Consider the following 17,011-nt stretch of genomic DNA (forward strand, 5'->3'; position numbering starts at 1 on the left):
CAGATGACGTTCCTGAACCACAAGTGTGGCCATCGCCTGCCCGAGTGACTGCGCTGTGGCCTTTGTGGCCCTGAGGGCGAGGTCAGGCGCAGGTCGAGCGCAGTTCCTGCAGCACATCGGGATCAGGACTACCCAGGTGCAGATCTTTGACTGGACTTGCAGGAGGGCCATGGCATGCAGGGTGGTAGCGGCCTGTCCGGTGGCGCTGTAGGCTTTGGTGGCCAGAGACGACATCGTCCTACAGGCCTTGGAGGGGAGCAGAGGGTGACCCCGCCAGGTGGCGGAGTTCTCGGGGCATAGGTGGATCGCAACCGCCCTATCCACCTGGGGAATCGCCGTGTACCCATGGGCTGCTCCGCCGTCGAGGGTAGTGAGAGTGGATGAGCGTGGGGCTTTGTGATGAGTGGAGAGGGGTGCTCTCCATGCAGTCGTCAGCTCATCATGCACCTCCGGGAAGAAAGGGACTGGGGGGGCTGGCTGTGAGCGCTGCGCAGACCCAAGGAACCAATCATTCGTCAGGTGCCGGACCGCTCTCCGATGCAGCGGTGAGCTCATCCAGCTCGGGGGGCTCCAGAGGATAGGCAGGCTGGCTGTGAGGCGAGCCGCTGTTGCCTCGAGCCGGACGGAAGTCAACGAGCGTGCCAGGGGGTGGGTGGTTCGCGGGGGTGTACTCGGCGAAACCGAGCCCACTGCCATCCCCAGATCGCCTCCATCACCAGCCGCGTCGTCCTCAATCCCGTGGAAAGAAGGAGCGACGCGGGGGGCGGCTGAAGTGGCGTTCCTTCGGTTGAAAGAAAGCTGCGACCGCAACGTTGCCATGGTCAAGTTCTCGCAGTAAGAACATGAACCATCCACAAACGCTACCTAGGTGTGATCGCAGCCCAGACACACGAGACTGCGTCTGAAGCGGAGAGCACTTAAAAGGAGATGTTAGGGAGAATGTTAGTTTCAGTCACCATTCACTTTTATTTTATGGAATGTAAGATTCAAATTCATACAGAATTAAGGGTGAATATTGTCAGAAATTTAAAAAAATTACTATAACTTCCTGTTATAGTATTTGTTAAAGGTATCTGCCAAGAACAACAAAATAAATGTAAGTCAACACATGACTGAATTATGTCTTGCTGGGAAACAAGTGACTGAAGGAAAGGGCCATAATATAGAGTGCATACTAAAAAGAATCATTCTATCTGAATAAAACTAGAGGTAATCATTGAGAATTGTAGTCCCCTGTGACATTTACGTGAGATTGCTGTAAAGTTTTTGATGTTTTAGTTTTACAAATTTTATGCACATTTTCTGTGTTTTCTGTTAGAAGCAGGATCATTTTGTTAAACATATAGCATTCGAGTGCATGATTTTGTTTCTCACCATTGTGATTCCACAAACACCAGTAACTCTATTAATAGATATTAAATTGCATTGCATATGACAGTGCACGTTCTGGAGGATGGACTCAACTAAATGACTGTGAGAAAAACTGTGACAGTTTACGTACAAATGTAAAGTACATTACAGGTTTAGTTAAAACGATTTTCTTACATTTCCCTTGTGATAAACACTATTTAATGTTAGGGTAGCAACTAACGATAATTTTTATAATCTATTAATCCAACGATTATTAGAACGATTATTCAACTATACAGCGATTATTGCAACGATTAATCATTAGCTCTTTACTGATTGTTCAGCTTGTGCCCAACTTAAAATGTTGTATTAAACATGCTTACTAACAAATATTTTTAAGTTTAATTCAGTAAAGAAATTCACTGCAAACATATCTATTTTTATCAAGTGTTTTTGTCTTGTTTTCCATTTAAAATTGTCTATAAATCCTTTAAACAAGATACATTTACTTGAGAAGCAACATTTAAGATATTTAGACTCACTGTAAGAGAATGTATCTTAAATATTCAGTAAGTGTATTTTGTATATAATGTCTTTTTTCACTTGGTTATATTTCTGCGAGTGCAGTAAAGACAAAATATACTTATATTCAAGATCTATTCTCTAAAAATAAGTATAAATATCTTATTTTCTGCTTCTCAGTGCATCTTTTTTAAAGGATTTTTAGATATTTTAAAATATTTATATTTTTAATATTATATTCAACGTACTCAGATAACAATATTGTCTTCTGCAGTACAGTTCCGAAATATTGCCAAGTAAATGCGTATTGCCAACTTTTTTAATGATAAGAAATGCACAGTGACATATATTATGATTCAATACAGTCATGTATTCAATACAGTCCAATACGTTATAATGTAGCTGCATTAAGCGTGTGAGATCAAGGGACAAGCGTCCCTGTGACAGAGTGTGCATCAGCCAGCTGCAGTTTCAATCTCTCCCCCTTAGACCGGGACATTCGCGCAACACATAGAAGAAGCGCTGACCACAACGAGAAATGCCAGTTTCGGAGTTTGTAGTTATTTACATGATCTGCTTCCATATTATTTGAACTTTAATAAAGCTATAACGCACTAAATATAACTGCATTTAAGATGTAATGGTGTTTCATTTTAAAGACGTTCAACATGCAAGTTTTGCTTCAGCAGAGTGGCAGCTCCAGCTCTGCTAATTCCAAAACGAGAGTGCTTCTGTATTAACTTATTTAGAATTTTTGCATTATAATTCCCTCATACTTTGCGATCTACATCACCTGAAGCTGTTTTTAAAGTTTAGAGTGCATCTGGACTGTGAGCTGTGTAATTCTTCCTCTCCTCATTCAAGCACGAGCTGCAGTGCTGTTCTAGCACACCATCATTAGATATTAATATGATCTCATGTTTTATTAAATGAGATCAAAAGACTATTTTTTACATTGTCGATGTTGTTGATAACATTGACTAATTGTTTCAGCCCTATTTACAGCCAAAACAATGACACTGTAATCTGAGGAGAAATACACTATTTTCATGTTGTGCTTTTTCTCTTGCAATAAAATCTATTATAATGCATGGTTACTTAAAACAGTACTAAGACCTGTACTTAAACAGTGGCCCTGGGAAATAATTTTTTTGTTATATAAAGCCTACTATTTTCTAACACATTAGTCATATAGCCTACCAATTTGAAAAGGAAAGCCGGTTCGTTGAGCTCTAAAGATGGAAAAAGTGGAAGAAAACGCCTGACAGAAAAATGTCTGTATTTATAGCTGAACTGTCTCGTATTTGGCTGGTATAAAGTTGGCAACCCCAAGTATGATTGGTGATCTAGCCAGACAATCAAAATGTACCCCCTCATCTCTGATTGGCCGAAATTCTGACACATTGTTACTCTCGAGTGAGATCTTACACATGCAAAAAACAAAGTGACATAAATTTCAGAATTCTGTGCAAATTCACATTCAAATAAAATGTATTTGAGTGCAAAATTGGTTTTTAGTTAGCTTTAAAGGAATTAATCTTTGCAAGAATATGCATTGCTTTACATAACAAAGTTAACGTGTGCACAAAACACCTTTTTGTGTGCTCAAAATATCATCTTGCACACACAGATACACTCTGCATATATGTGTGTGAGCAAGCAAAAGAGCACCCTCAGATATAACTGACAATGAGAAAAAAGGCACTTTATACTGTAAAAGTTCATTATACTCCAACATAATTACTTTCATTATCAGCCATGCAATCATGTTTTAAAAATAGCATTGGATTCATAAACCTGACATTGTTTGCCCTGTAGTCCTGAAAAATATTGGGTTCTGGCTGTTGAAGATTACTGTTTATGGGCCAAAAGTGCATTGGTTCGGTTCACTGTCGAATCAACAGTTGACAGAGGCTTCTTTTGGGTCTTAAAGCCATCATTTTATGCAACCAGCTACTTATTCCATGCACTGTGGCCAAAACAATCAAAATGTAATTTATAATTTCCTAAGCATATCATACAATGTTTCATTTCTTAAAAAATATTCTAGAACTAACAGGGATATGCTATACCCCTGGCTTTATTAATTCTATGAAAAGTCATTTTAATTATTGAAATTTTGGCTATAGCATATTAAGACATCAAATGTACATACACAAATGGAATAGAATGATATACATTTATGAAATGATCAGGGTTAAAAAGACAGATAAAAATAGACCATGATGGAAATTTTACAACTCAATATATCAGAGTGACAGGTAATAATTATTTGTAGCATAACCTCTGATTGGGATAAAAATGCCATGAGTGAATTAAATTAAATAAAATGTATAATCATTGTAAGAAAGAACAATAAATGTAATAAAGGTTCATTAAACAATGATTGAACAAGAATAATACATACCAAATAAATGAAGTGCAATGTAAAATTAAATATATTTTAAAAAGTTAACATTACTTAAAATCTCAGAGGGTACTAAATTTGTAAATAATTTAGGTCATAGGCATTCTGCTGACGACAAAGTTTGGGAACCCCTGCTATATTATATTGTGAAAATTGTTTATTACAGCATGTACATATCAACAAAATTTTCTGTTAATAACTTTTTTTTTTTGCAGTGGTTGAGCGTTGCAACCTATAACAAGTCAATAGTTTTGTTTGTTTTGCTGCTGTGAAGACCAATGTGAAGTTAACCTTTTAGTATTAATTTACTGATGTTTAAAACAGCAGTAACAGCAGCACATTTGTCAGCTTGTTTTGGATGTGTAGTCTATATCTTTCCAGTGCCATAATCGTGCATCCCTACACTGCACACACAGACACTCAGAAAACAATCTGCATTCTTAAAGGGGACCTATTATGCAAAATTAACTTTTACATGGTGTTTGAACATAAATGTGTGTTGGCAGTGTGTGTACACAAACACCCTATAATGATAAAAATCCACCCAGTCCTTTTTTTTTAATCCCCATTAATAATAAGCACTGTCTCAGAACAAGCCGTTAGCAGATTCTGTACAGTGACGTCACTTTGTACAGCCCCAGCCCACAACTGTAGATGGACACGTTTGTTTGTGTGTGTTGTTTCGTTATAGCGCATAGTGAACATTGTAACAGTATTGCACACAAAAACAGCTCGTTTTTATTCCCACACAAAAATTGGCAATTTCAACATGGTATAATAAATTATCTGTAGGGTATTTTGAGCTGAAACTTCACAGACACATTCTGGGGACACCAAAGGTTTAAATTACATCTTATGAAAAGGGGCATAGTAGGTGATGTGATTTAGTACACACTAAATCATATCAGTATGTGTAGTTTTCTCTTTAAGTCCGTTTTTTACAGGAGACACAAGTTGAATTCTCAAAATCAGGACACACTGACAAATTAAATTCCCTAATTTAGTCACACATACATACACACACACACACACGCTTTCACACCACATCTGGCCTGTCTTCACACACACCGGATGCCAGAAAAGAAGCCGGATACACACTGAGCACATCAACACAATCTTCATGGACACTGATACACTCTCACAGCTGTCAGCTTCCTCCCGTGCCTGCCTCAACATACACAAATGAGCACACACAGACATACACTTGGAAGTGGACACTTGGCTTTTCCCACTGACGTGTAATTTCAGGCACAGATGCGCAGGGCAACCACACACACAAACACACACATGCTAACACATGCCACACAGATACACACCATAAAATCTGTGATAAGGACCACATGTTCTCAAATGGCATATGTTTAATGACAGTTACACTTATGTGCACCCCTGCACTCCAGTGCATAGGCTGACATCACACAAGCACATTGTGGTTAGGTGTCTCTTGCAAATGGCTTTGGAGAGCATCTGCCAAGAAAATAAATGTAAATGTAATCAGAAATAGTTGCATTATTGGCCTGATCAGACCTCCGCTGTAGAAGCGCTGTGACTCTCTGCTTGACATGGTCATTACTAAAGGTCAATGGGAGTGTTGTTAACATGACAAAAAGCCTGTCGTGGACCCTCAGTCTCTGACTCAACTGCTTTGAAACATGCACACTTTGGATTATCTTACAAGTGACAGAGATTCCTGCTGTGCTGCATTATTGTGTCATTTAGGCTGTTTTGGAAAAGTCTGTTTCCACACATGTCATGAATTTGTGTTAATGAAAAAACAAGGAGGAGACATAAGAAGGGGTATAAATTAAATAGCATGACTTCATCAAATAAAAAGGAACATGTAAATGGAACAATAAAGAAAAAGCAGCATATGAAAGCATATTTATCATAAATTACATTTCCTGTTTAATCGGAATAGTTCAGAATCCTCAGCTAAACCACGCCCATTACCTTACAAATTTTGAAGACTGCGTATAAAGCTTTTTGGATTTACATCTAAAGTAATATACCAGTATTAGTATGTATATTAGACACATGCTAATCTCTCTAGGTAGCTTTTGTGCAATTGCCCCTAATTAACAAGTGTAGTATGAGGAAAGGGATGATGAGAGAGAGAGAGAGAGAGAGAGAGAGGGGGTTTGACAAAGCAATGGTGAAGCTTGTAATTCCTGTATTTTTAATGGAAGTTGTTAGGAAAACTGCAACTAAGCAAATAAATTGTTTGGTGTCAGAGTTTAAATGAATGCCTCCTTGCCTTGTGTTAATTTTTTTAAACAGATGACAGTTGTTGCCCAATGAGACAAGTTTCCCCTGTGCTCAGCATGCCATGCTGTGTGTTAAACACAACAATGCCCTACTATCCTCAATCACCAAGACAGTATATCTATAGATATTTACAAAAATAAAAGCAGTCAGCATTCCTAAATACATGTATTCGTATAAATAGGATAGGTAAACATAAATAAAATCAAAAAGTCTTGACCATAAAGCCACACCCTACTTTAAGATATTAAACATGTATAACATTTAAACTACTAAATTGTTGAGAGTAAATGATATATTACACAGCGATGCACAGATACACACTTGGATATATCAACACATCTTTATATACAGCAGTAGATTACTGATGCACTAGCATGCACACCTGTGCATCACATGCTTGATTACACATACAATCTCTCTCTCTTTCCCCATCTCTCCTTCCCTTACACACACACACATACACACACACAAGCGCGCACACACACACACACACACTAAATACATCTGCACTGAGGAAGAGGCTGTATGTATGCCTTCTATACAAAAGTACTTTGTACAAACAACATTACCTATAAGGGTATTTGTACTTCAACATTTTTAAGTTTAAAAAAAAAAAATCAGTAATTAAATGTTTCTTTACTGGTGAGGAGGATTCAAAATCAGCCTGAAACCCAAATTAATGCAGCATTAACCATACGTTTCTGAAAAAAAAAAAAAAAAAGAAGAATAAAGAGGAAATGGGTAAAATATTTTTTGGCATTACAACCCGAATACACAGTACTGTGCAAATGTTTTAGGCACTTGTGAAAAATTTTGTGTAGTGAGGATGTCTTTAAAAATAATGCCATAATTATTATACATTTATCAATTAACGTCATATCTTTAAAAAAGCTAAATCAATATTTGGTGTGACCATCTTTGCCTTCAAAATAGCACCAATTGTTCTAGGTACTCTTAGACAGTTTTGCAGTTTTTATTAACTAAATAAATTCAAGTTTTATCAGACAGTCTAGACTTCAAAATGTGCTAATGTAGTTTATTAACCGTAACTACAACAATTGACAAGTAAAATGAGTAATACCTTGAAATAAAAAGAAAAACGAATCTCACAATTTCTCAAAGAGAAACTGCCAATTATTCAGTCACATGACTGACACAAAAGATCCTATTGGCTCAAGAATAATTGGACATCATTTAATTTTAGATGAAACTGTCTATAAAGGTATACATTACTGCACACTGAATTGCTTTTGTCTCATTGACTGTTACTGGTGAGCCTTGCTACTTTACAATTTCAAACACTTACACCTATTCTTGTTTTGATCTAAACAAAAGATCTTCTCTGGATCTATATCAGGTAAAGGCCTGTTTGTTTTCTTTCCCTCCTTTTCCATTAACATAATTTTGTATGTGTTATTGGACAGAAATCTGTCAATACAATCAGTCAAAACCTTGAATACACAGAGCCGAAAATGTCTCCTCAGGCTGGTCTACCATTATAGTGTCATTTCACTGCCCCTGAATCTCATCTTGTTTCACCCAACAGCTGCTGTACACATCTCTGTAGCTCTCCACCTGTAATATCACTACATACCTTCCCATGGGTAAAGCACAGCCTCACTGGCTTGATATCCAGCCATTGTTATTTAACATCTGTCCATAACGTTTTATTGAATGGATATCGGAGATGAATGATTTGAGAAATGTTGTGAGCTTGCAGAGTATCAGCTAACTCGAGTTAAGACAAAGATGTCAGGTGAACTGTATGGTAGCTGAGGGAAGTCTCACTGGGATTTCCGTGGAAAGTGTATAGTGTGATTCCAACCGGTGGTACGTAAACAGGTTCTAGGGGGTATGCAAAAGGAATTGGATTTTACTATTTTGAACATAAAAAATTAATGGCTTAAAATTAGGGATGGGTAAATATATAGATTTTTCAATTCATTGTGATCTTCATTTGAACAATCCCGATATAAAAATGTTACTCTATGCAAAGTTAAGCACTGAGATCTTTTCACTGCATGTTAAGAGTAAAAGTGTGGTTTAACACATCCATATAATTTGTGTCCAAATATGAGACCATGCAATCCATTTTTCATTGAATAATGTCTCTTTCAATACACTTTCTGTTCTTTACAGTTTGTTGATCAAAAACAACAAAAATAAACATTTCTTTAGATTAGTCTAGATTATATTTAATTCTAATTATCACATTTAGCACGGATGTGCTAAAGAAGCTCGTTAACATGCACCCACTGACTGAACTGCAGGTAATCTTAAAGTGACAGTAACATTTTAGCTCTTGATCTTCATACCAATGTAAATATGTGTAAATAGTACAAATTACTAAGTGCGTGTAAACAATAAACATGTAATAAATATAGAGCTCTCAGATATAATGGTTTAATGCATGCAATTCAGCATAAACCAGCAAAAACACTGGTGTGAAGGGCAGAACCTTTACGATGTGTCTGCCTGGAGTCATTACACTGATGTACACTTCACAACACTCAACAGTCGCTCAGTGATAAGTCAGTGATAAAGTGATAGAGAAAGCACCTCTTGGATAATCTATTGGCTATTGGATAATCAAAACAAGCCCAGATGGGACTTGTGATTGAAATAAAGTATTTTTCAGCCTATGTTATGTGCATTTTAATAACCACAGAAGCATGTCAAGTCTTAACTATCACCAAAACGCTGAATGAGACGTTTTTATCTGCAAGCGCTTTTCATGTGGAGTTCACAGCGGCACTTAATGCTGGCATTGATGCCCTGACACGAATCATGAACGTGGCTTCTCAATTGCTGTATCAAAGTGGATAGCCACAGTCTATCAGCAGATTAATATAATGGTGGATGAGAGTTTAAAATATTTAATGCTCATTGCAATGAAAATGCATCCTATGGGGAAACAAGTTATTTCAATTAGTCAAACTCCCACTTAGACTTTGGAAAATGTTTAATGTTACTTGAATTGGTGCTATTTTAGTGCATTTCTAGCTTTATACTGAGGAAGGCTTTGTTCATAAAATGTTCATTAAGTATTATATCATTAGATATTGATTTGTTTTATTTCCTAAAATAGAAATAAATGCATTTTGACAGGAAAAGAATTATATATAGTGTCAAATTTCAGCACTTTTGAAATCTACAATTAATCACGATTAAATATTTTAATAGACTGACAGCACTAAATAAAACATATGTATGTAATATAATATATGCAACTTCAAGACATCATATTTATTGATGGAATACATGGGATGTGTACATTTTTAAAAAGCTAAAAGGTCCCCAAAAGTATGAAAAATGAATAATAAAATAAAATGTTTAAAATTAATATTTAATTACGTACCAAATTAGAAGGTCCACTTTATAATTAACAGAATTAGCTGAGAGAATGTATTTAATATGTAAGCAATATGGACATTATAACTGAAATATATCCAAATAAATCAGAATTTATTCTGAATTAAATTGAATCAGAAAATCTTCATCAATACCAAGCCATAATGGTGTCAATAGATCAAACCAATACTGATTGATTAAAAACTCAATATTACTGATAATGTTAAATGGTATTTAGTCTTTTGATACACATCTTTGGTTTTGTGTTGATGAAGGTGTACTTCAGCCTTACTAAGGTGCTTTGGGGGTACTTACAGCAAAAAAAGGTTGGGAAACACTGCTGTACAGGAGTTAGAGCGAAATATCCGTGGTTACTGTAACCGTGGAGATGGGTAAAAGGGAAGACTCGGCTTCCTGTGAAAACTCATGGCTGATTAGAACAGGATGCCACTGAGTGCTATACTTTCTCTGATAACATTTCCTCTTAACTTGCTAAAATTTCCGGCTTTTTGTTAAATAACACTTATGTTTCCATTTTCAGAGCGTTTTCACCACCACAATGGATCATAGAAACATGCTCTTCCATCCTTCCAATGCTCCTTTACTAGCACTCAGACTCAGCCTCAGCTGTGTAACACTATAAAGCAGAAACAGCTCTGCCAGGCTTATGTGTGTGTGTGTGTGTGTGTGTGTGTGTGTGTGTGTGTGTGTGTGTGTGTGTGTGTGTGTGTGTGTGTGTGTGTGTGTGTGTGAGAGAGAGAGAGATGGTGTGGGCCTGTGTATATGGGTTTGAATGTCTAAATGACTATGTGGTCTCATATTCTTCCCGTCTCTCCATCTGACCCCCAACCACCCAAACTGTGTCTGAGGTATAATGTAAATTACCATGGCCTTTATCAATAGCAGGCCGGCCTAAACCGCTGGGGAGCCAGGGGAAAGGGGAGCAATGTAATCTCTTTCAAACACCAGCCTATGATCTCGTTAAAGACTAATTGATGTTCTGTGTTAACGAGCTTTACCTTAATTAGTCACATTTAAGTGAACAGGAGATACTGAGAAGGGAGTTGGGTGCAGTTTTGGGTATGCTGGACTCATCAGCACAGTTACAGTATGTGAAAAAAATTTAATAACATGTAGGGAGAAAATGAACAACATGGAGTGATAAAGAAAGAAATAGAAAAGAGAGGGAGAGAGTGCAAAAGAGAGATGTTAAAAAAGCTGAATATTCTAGTCTAAAAAGCCCAAAGGTGGGAAAGATAGAGGATAGAGAGCAAAGGTAAAGAAAAAGCTAAAGAATGCGCTGAAAACAGAGGAGAAATGGAAAGAGGATAAGAAAAATGCAAACGTTGATTCAAGCTGCTCTCTCAGTCAGAGCCCTCCAACCATGTTGAGTCTGAGATATTCAGTTTGCTTCTCGCTTTCTTCCTCTCCTTCCCTTCATCCTCTTGCTATTCCACTTCCATCTTTTTCTCTTTCCCTCTGCACTGTATTTTCAGTTCCTCTTATTATCTTCCTCTTTTTCCACATCCTTTACTTTATTTCACTGCCTATCAGGGTCCACTCCATGTACAGCCTCTGCTACATCCTCCTCTCTCTGTGCATTATAGTCTCTCACCTTCTTTCATTCTTTCACTTTCCTCCTTTATAAGTGCACTCCCCCTCCCTTTACAGTAAAGCCTGGAAAGCGGCTGTAAGATAGACCGCTGGAGTGAAGCTACATATAATGACACTGATGGCAACACATTAACATCACTGTACGCATTACAGTACTGCAGAGTGTGTGCAAGTATGTGTGTGTGTGTGTGTGTGTGTGTGTGTGTGTGTGTGTGTGTGTGTAGTCCTTGGTGGTTTGCATGCCAAGTCTCCACAACATGCCTTGTTCAATAAATGTGCTTTAGAGCAAATTCAAGAATATTTTAGAGAAGGTTATAACTTTTCTCACCACTCTCTTTTTACCTGCTTGAGCAGATATCTCACACAATGAGGAACTACTCCTGTACCAGTGCAGCATGAGGCTTATGAAACAACAGCTAGGTCAAATTTCAAAACACACCATTAGTGCACTAACATACAGTATACAACTGCTCAGCTCTGATCTCGGGCCTGTTTTAGTGGACATTAAAGGAATATTCTGGGTTCAAGTTAAGCTCAATATACATAATTTGTGGTATAACATTGATTACCACAAATAAATCATTTTGCAATAATAAAGCTAAAATCTTTGTTCAAGTGAGGCTCTTACAATGGAAGTGAATGGGGCCAATCCGTAAGTGTTCAAATAGACACTGTTTCAAAAGTATAGACACAAGATGTAAACAATATGTGTTTTTACATAATTTTAATATGATAAAGTCACTTAACAACCTTTTCTGTGTAAAGTTAAGGCCAATATACAGCTTCTTTGCAATGACAATGTCAACAAACCCTTAAAGACTGTAAAAATTACAATTTAAACAACTTTATAGCTCAAATAATACATGAGTTTTAACAGAAAATGAATGTAAGTGCTTTTATAAAATTATAAGCTTCACATTTCTGCCAATAAACCCATTGGAAGTACCTCACTGGAACCCAGAATTTTTTTTCTTTTTTTTAAGAAAAAGGAGGGATGAGTCGAAATAGTATTTTGTGGTAATCATCATTATGATACAAATGGTGTCGATTGAGCTTAACTTTTATGATTCCAGGCTCAATCATAACAGCTTTAATAAGTTCAGCACAAGTAGGGAATAAAACTTATTAAGGAATATGAAGCAGAAGTCCCATATAAACGATTTTACTTCATCTAAACGTCAACATTTTGATTTATATCACAGGAGGAAAACTGTGGGCCTTTCATGGGCTCATGTGAAATTAACATAATGGGCACTGCTCATAAATCTCACTGATTTTGTTTATACTCAGCTATTAAAAAGCAAATCACCAGACATTGAGAAATTACAGCAATAGACTGTATGTGTATTTAGAATCTAAAGCAATTCAATCTTCCCATTCAAGATTAGTTAAATTAATATTGTTTAAATAAGGTTGCATGGCACCTTAATGCCAAGGCTAGACTCTTTCTCTCTCCCTTTCCCTCTCTTTCTCTCTCTCTCTACACACACACACACACACACACACACACACACACACACAGTAAGACACTGATTACTGTGCACAGTAAAATTGCTCTGTAAAATTGATATATCCGCAGTTTACATAAACAACTGGAGACCAGCAGCCTGACAGCGCAGCACAGCGACATGATTATCAGCTGTACCGTGCACGGAATCGAAATTTTAAACACGTTTTAATATTCAGTTGCTTCACAGTTGCTGTTTTTATGAAAATCACTAATTGTGCCCGCAGACTGCGCGTGTCTCTGTGCCGTTTCCAGGCGCGTGCGACAGTGCGCGTGTTGCGTTTCTGCGTGTTACTGTAACCTGTCTGCGTTTCTGTGCAGTAAGGGTGTAAGAAAAGTCGAAGTATGTGCTGTTTGAGCGCACTGAGGAACAAGTGGGGCTATAAGCACTGGCACATATGTGCGCGCGTGCAGCAATGACAGAAGGGTCAAACCCCCGCGCGCGCTTGCCGTATCCATCTCTCTATCGCGTGCCATAATTTTTTGCACAGATAGCGGATCAAGTATCCTCACCCGGAACCGCCGGTGCAATGTCAGTGACATGTCTCCTCGCTTCACGCATTTTCCTTCAGTCAAGTCCATGCAGAAACACAGCAGAATTCATTAAACTGTTACTTACTGTGTTTTCACGCGCCTGTACCCCCTCTCTCCTTTCGGCCCTCCATTCTCTTCACATCATTCCCCTCGAGGTATCCTTTTTGAGGCTTTTTCAGGGAAAATACACATAGAAATATATATTCTACATGTATTTAATTTTCGCGAGCTCTCTCACGACCTATCTCCCACCTCTCTCTCTCTCTCTCTCTCTCTCTCTCTCTCTCTCTCTCTCCGCTCTTTTGTTAAAATTCAGTATATGCGCCTCGTCACCAAGCAACCGTCAACCTCCCTCTCTCGCGCGCGCCTCCTGACTCTCTCTATCCCCCCCCCCCCCTTCACAAGCGACACGTGTTGAATGCTAAACTTAGCGGTTTGGAATAATATTAATAACTGGGTGGCTGAGGTCTCTCGCTCTCTCTCTTCACACACACACACACACACACACACCTCCTTTCGCTCGCACATATCATCATGCAATATAAATATTTGGATCCATTCAGCCCTCCGTTGCATGCCCCCCGCAGCCCCCTCCGTATCTGACTCCCCTCACATCATCCCGTACTGCGAATCAATGATGCCGTATTGCCGCTCCAGCATCTCCGAGCGTAAAGGAGAGCTGTGCGTCCGTTTCTATGTCTGTCCGCCGACATGCGAGTGCCACTATACACGCCGGTATCCATACAGCATGGACAGGCAACAATACGTTTGTGTGTACGCGTGTGTGTACTGGTGAGTAACCGTTGCTTTTTACTGGTGGTTTAGCTGTAGTAAGTATAGATACACCAACTTGCTTATTTAAGAAGATACACAACGATATGTTGTGTCATTAAATTCCACGTAGGCTATATTTTCTGCCTTCTGCGCACTCCTGATTATAGCCTATTATAGCTCACCTATTTATATTGTCTCTTGTCAATCGATTAATAAACCAATAACTCGTGATTAATACTGATACTGTGTATTTCATTCAGTGGTCTCGAATGATGGATGACCAATGTTTTTCGGAAGGTCACTCCTTCCAAGCGTGACGCAGCGCTATTGATGAAATGCTGTTCAACCTTTTAAAGCAAAAAGTAGCCAACTTCCCCGTTTGCTCGTATCCTCCACTGAAGAAATATCAGCATTACTGTCATGTACCTGCAAGAGCACAATCTTGGCTTGTTGTTCTAGATCTTCTGTTGTCGGGTACACAAGTTAAAGGAATAATCCGGGTTCAATACAAGTTAGGCTCAATAGACAGTATTTGTGGCATAATGCTGATTACCACAAAAATTAATTTAGAGTTGTCCCTCCTTTTCTTTAAAAACAAATCTGGGTTAGAGTGAGGCACTTCAATGGAAGTGAATTGTGCCAATCTGTAAACATTAAAATCCTCAATGTTTTAAAAGTGTAGACACAAGAAATGAACTATATGTTAACATGATTTTAGTGTGAGAAATGAGCTTACGTCACCTTTTCTGTCATATTCCATGACAACGTAAACCCTAAAACGCCCATTAAAACATTTAAGCAACTTTACAGATCAAATAAAAAAAAATACTTTTAAAGAGTTTAAACAAAATAATTAACTAAGTGCTTTTATAAAATTATGAGCTTCACATTTCTGCTTTTAAACCCTCCAAAAATTGGCCCCATTCACTTCCATTGTAAGTGCCTCAATAGCCACATTTCCACTATTGGGCCATATGAGGTCGTGCTAGTGTGAGCCAGGGCCAGCTGTGGAACTGTCTCTTCTGAGGACCTCATCGTGCCTTCTCTGGGCTTTCTCTGGGCCAACGGTCTTTGGCCCATTGATTACCCTTGGCCCAAACAAGGCCAACCAGATATTGAGATATTCAATGTCAAAGGTGGAGTTTCACCGAACTTGTCAGGATATATATACAGCGCACAACGGAACTGGTTCAGGAAAAAAATACATTAAAAAATTCAATAAAAAACGATTAGTTAAAAAATTTATTTTATTTATTTTTTGAGAGAGAAAAGGGGCAAGGGGATTCACCTTTGTGTTGACAATTTGAACTTACAAACATATAATTCATCAGTCTGATTCCCATTGGGCAGTGACAGATGTCAGCTGAATATGGTTTGCCACATAAACTGTCAAAGCAAATGAGTGTGATTTTGAAGTAACCGCATGTAAACAAGTTTCATTCAGCGGAATTTATGTTCTGCTCTCTCTCTCTCTCTGTATATATGGCCCGTTGTTTGCGTTATAGCTCAGACCACAACAGATGAGTAAACATTGATAGTCACAAGTAAATCCTATCAAATCAGATTGGGGAATGCAAAGGCTATTCTCCCTCTCTCTCGATTCCTCTCCCTCTGTGTTGGCATTTCTTTCTCTCTTGGTATACTCACAAAGTCTGATTAGAGTTGATAAAAAATCTCCTTTAATCAGGTGAATAGTAGATGGCGGAATTGAGCCGCAGTGCTCGTGGCACACAATTCTTGGATTTTTGCCAGAGGCGCGAACAAGGCCTTATAGGAATCATATTGAAGGTTCATACAGGCCTTTAGATAATTATGTGGACTACGAGATGGCATCTGGTATTAGTGTCGGATAAAACAACTAGACCTTGGCAATCGGTGAGGGAGAAGCAGAGAAGGCTAATATGAGAACTAAAGAGAAAGTCTGCCTGAGGGAAAATAGAGAGTCAGCCCTATTCAGTGCCACACAGACTTTCCTTTCGCACTGGGAGACCTCAACGACAATTGATTTTTTTTTCTATGTCCAAGCTGTAATAGAAAATAACCAAGTACTTTTGCGCAATAGCTGTCACCGACCTTCTGAGAAGAATAGGGCTAATCTTTTACGGTGCCTTCGCAGAACAGCTCCCTTCAAATCCACTACATTTCATGTTTTTAATACATTTTCTTCCTCTTGAAATTTGTTTTTTTCTCACAGTGACAATGAACTCTCTTACTGGGACTATGTTAAATATGAAATTACATGGACACAGCTGGACCAAAATTAGGCTAGCAGGAAAGAAAGAAAATGCAACAAAACGTCACATTCAGTAAACAGATCTGCATTATAATCATGAGCTAATTAATGTCACAAGCGTGAATGTACATCATCGCTTTTCAAGCATCCGCATTGGTGAAGATATAAAGCCTTTGTATGAATAATTATTTTTAAGGCTCAATACCTTGCTTGTGTTGATTCTGTATAGTTGGTGGGCTTCAGAGGGTATACTGTCTGATAGAAGGCATGAGAGCCTTCACTCCCTCTGGTCATTTAGATAATCATTTATAATTCCAGTTAAACAGTATAACTCTCACTGAACAGATTCATCCACAGCTAATGATGGTATGATGCTGCTTGTTTCAAGACCCCACTTTCTACATCTCAAGAGCTATTCGACAGGGTCAGATAGAGTTTCAATGAGAAGATTGGA

This window comes from Xyrauchen texanus, chromosome 15 (genome assembly GCF_025860055.1).
Source record: "Xyrauchen texanus isolate HMW12.3.18 chromosome 15, RBS_HiC_50CHRs, whole genome shotgun sequence".
NCBI classification, from domain to species: domain Eukaryota; kingdom Metazoa; phylum Chordata; class Actinopteri; order Cypriniformes; family Catostomidae; genus Xyrauchen; species Xyrauchen texanus.